Raw genomic sequence first — 3,452 nt, forward strand, 5'->3', positions numbered from 1 at the left:
CTTGGTTTGTTCTACTCTGCTACGTGATAAAGTTCACTGTACTATTGATCATAAGTTGCCAGTCAGTGCTGTATAGTGTACTTGAATTTACACTGCATTAAAAGTCTGAAGTTAACTATTAAATTATACTGCATGAAAGAAAATGTGCCTCTCTACTAAGTTTGTGAATGTTTCAAACATGTTAAAAACAAGTATTGATATCAGTGATGTTTTTAAAAATACATTTTACACCGCAAATTGATTTAAAAAATAATAAGCTTTTGTATTTGTGTGTGTGTTTGAAAGGGATAAAATTAATTGAAAATCATGAAATATTTTCATCAAAAAAATCTTAAGTAGCATCATCTATAAAAATGTATATTTCCTAATTTAGTCACTGTTTTTGAATAATAAGGAATACTTTTGATTGAATTAAAGTGCAAAAACTTAGGGTCTTCAAAATCCTTACCTTTTCTTTCACTTAGAACAGGCTTTCTTGATAAATGGGCGGGTTAGAATGATAGTAGCATATAAGTCAACGGTTTTACAAACTGTGTTAAGCATGGATTTAAGCTGCTCTTTTATTTTCTCTATTAAATGTAACAATTGCAAAAAAAAAAAAAAAAAAAAAAAAACATAGTTGCTCACTAGAAGCACACGAAAATTGTCTATTAACCAAAAGTAATGCCGAATGTTTTTTGATGGATTTTGATGATAAATTGATCAAATTAATTAAAATTATGAAGCAACATCATTAAAAAATGCACCGAAGTAACATCATCAATAAAACTGTACATTTTAAGAATTTCATAATTTAGTCACTGTTTTTGAATTAAGTGTGCTTTTGACTGAGTTAAATGCAAAATTTGGGGGCTTCAAAGTCCGTATCTTTTCTTTCACTTGGAACAAGTTTTCTTGATAAATGGGCGGATTAGAATGATAGTAGCAAAATTAAAGATTTTACAAATTGCGTTAAGCATGGATTTGGGCTGCTCTTTTATTTTCTCGATTAAATTAACAATTGGAAAAATATTAAAAAACCCATTGCGTACTATGAGCACACAAAAATTGTCCACTAACCAAAGGCGCAGTATAGCCCTCAAGGGCTCTTGCGCCATAAATATCAAACCAACCAACCACTAACCAAAAGACCGAATGTTTTGTTTTACAAAAATTTCATTTCCTTGAAACTATGTAAGGATTACTCAAGCCACTTTCATTCTAACCACGACAAATAATGGTTAGCTTAAAGTTTATTTTCAAATTCGTGTTTCATACGAATTTTTCCAAATAAACTAAACCAATTAATCTATTTGATGACTAAAACTGAAGAATATAGACAAGTAATCCCCAAAAAGGATCTCACCCCAGAATGGAAATACGTGTCGTCATTTGACTAGACTTCATGCCACATGAGCCTTGAACGTTAAAAAATGTTAATTTTACATTAAAATGTACTACCTTATTTATTGTACTCTAGTATACTGCCGTGGGCTGGTAAACGGCAGTAACTGCAAATTTTTCATTTTTCATTTGTTTTGCATCTTTGTCATCTGTTGTACGTTAGTTTTATTGTATAAGCTCGCTTAGTTGGTTTCCGCTGAAAAAACGGCGCAAAAAAGAAAAAAAAAAAAGTCTAATTCCAACATTTCCCTATGGTTAGTATTGAATCCAACACACATTTCTTCAAATATCTCGAAAACTCATTTCTGCAGGTACTGCCATTTTCCTGCCCACGACAGTATACATAATCTGTCCAATAAGAAATTATTTTAAGAGAAATATATTCCATTAAATACTTACAGCGCATTTTAGTATTTTCTCACAAGTTTTAAATGTTAATAGATAAAAGATAGAAGAATAAAATTATATTATAGAAAAGAATGATTTTCCAAATTGGTAAGTTTTTTAATGCACTATAACTTACTTTTAGAAAACGAATATGCGTTGAACGTTGTACAATCAAAAAAGGTATTGAAGCTGGATAGGTGTGCAATGTTCAGAACATTGTATGGAGAAACGACTGTAAATGCAAGAAACTTTGCAAAAATTAGCTGAAATTGTTTTTAATGCAAAATAGTAGTATAAAGGATGATGATATTCCTAATAATTAAATGAAAAGGAATAGCATAAATGATGTAAACTCTTGCATATCAGATACTTGTGATATCTGTTTTAGCGTTTTTTGTACAGCACAAAAATGCTAAAATATGCAAAATTGTGATTAGCGATGACGTCAATAAATCTATATGTCTAGAGAACTAGTTTAGTTAAAGAACTGAAGCTATCGCATAAAACTCAGAAATAAATGAAGGTAAAAATCTAAAATTTTAAATCATGTAAAATAACCTCAGAAACTAGAGTAAGAAACAGAAAAATAGACACAAATCGTTTAAAAGCACAGATTTTTTCATGATATACATGTATACAGAATTATAGCTAGCGTTTTTTCCAAGGTGTAAAAATACTCGACATTTTTAGAGGAGTGAAATTCTTTCTGGAAGAGTGAAAGTCACAAAAACCGTGAGGACCATAATCTTCATCAATTCCATACGAAGCTACTAACTTTCTAAGGATGAAATGGAAGATGACAGCGAAATTAGAGATTTATGCTTTATTTTGATTTTGAACATTTAGAATATTTGGCAGCATTTTGTACTTAAAAAAAAAAAAAAAAAATCAATTGCTTTGAAAATTTCATTTGCTTCCTCCATCCTATTTTCTGCGCTGCTAAATTTTTTATTTAAAATAAAAAGTGTGGAAATACGTTTGACTAGATTTGTGATGCCTATTTCCGATTTTTTTTTTAATCGTGAAACACGCTTGTGGAGACCTTAAATGTATCTCTGGATGTATGAATATACATTTTTTTGCTATCTTGCCATCTACTCTTATCACTTTAAAACTGAATGTAATACAACCAACTTTATCAGAAAGAAGCACTAAAATCTGGAGTTGGCGAACGAAGCGAGCACGAGATGGGCCTCCTAGTAGGTATTAATATTTGAATCAAACATCAAACAAGCATTACAATAAATTCTTATCTTTCCATATGTATCTTAAAAAAAAGAATTGTGCTGCCATTTTGGCATATTCTTCATTTTATCTGTTCTGAACATTTGATGACATAGTTACAATTAAAAAAAAAAACATCATTATTTTGTTGAAATACTTCAGGGAAAATGGAAATTTTCACCCGCTGAAACATAAAAGCAACAAACACTAAAATGGATTTAGTCTCAAATAATATAGCTTCTCTTTAAGTATAGTACTGACAACAATTTGAGTCAGTTGCTTAATACTTTGTTTTGTTAGTTTCTTGCTAGCATAGAAAAATCTCAATAAGTACAGTATAAAGAGTTGTCTCTGAAATTTTGGAGAACGATTAAGTAAGCATAGTTTGCCAATACGTAAGTGAGGTAAAATAAGTTTACATTGAGGTAGAAAAGGAGACATAAGATATTGCTGCTTTT

This window comes from Uloborus diversus, chromosome 3 (genome assembly GCF_026930045.1).
Source record: "Uloborus diversus isolate 005 chromosome 3, Udiv.v.3.1, whole genome shotgun sequence".
In the NCBI taxonomy this organism is placed as follows: domain Eukaryota; kingdom Metazoa; phylum Arthropoda; class Arachnida; order Araneae; family Uloboridae; genus Uloborus; species Uloborus diversus.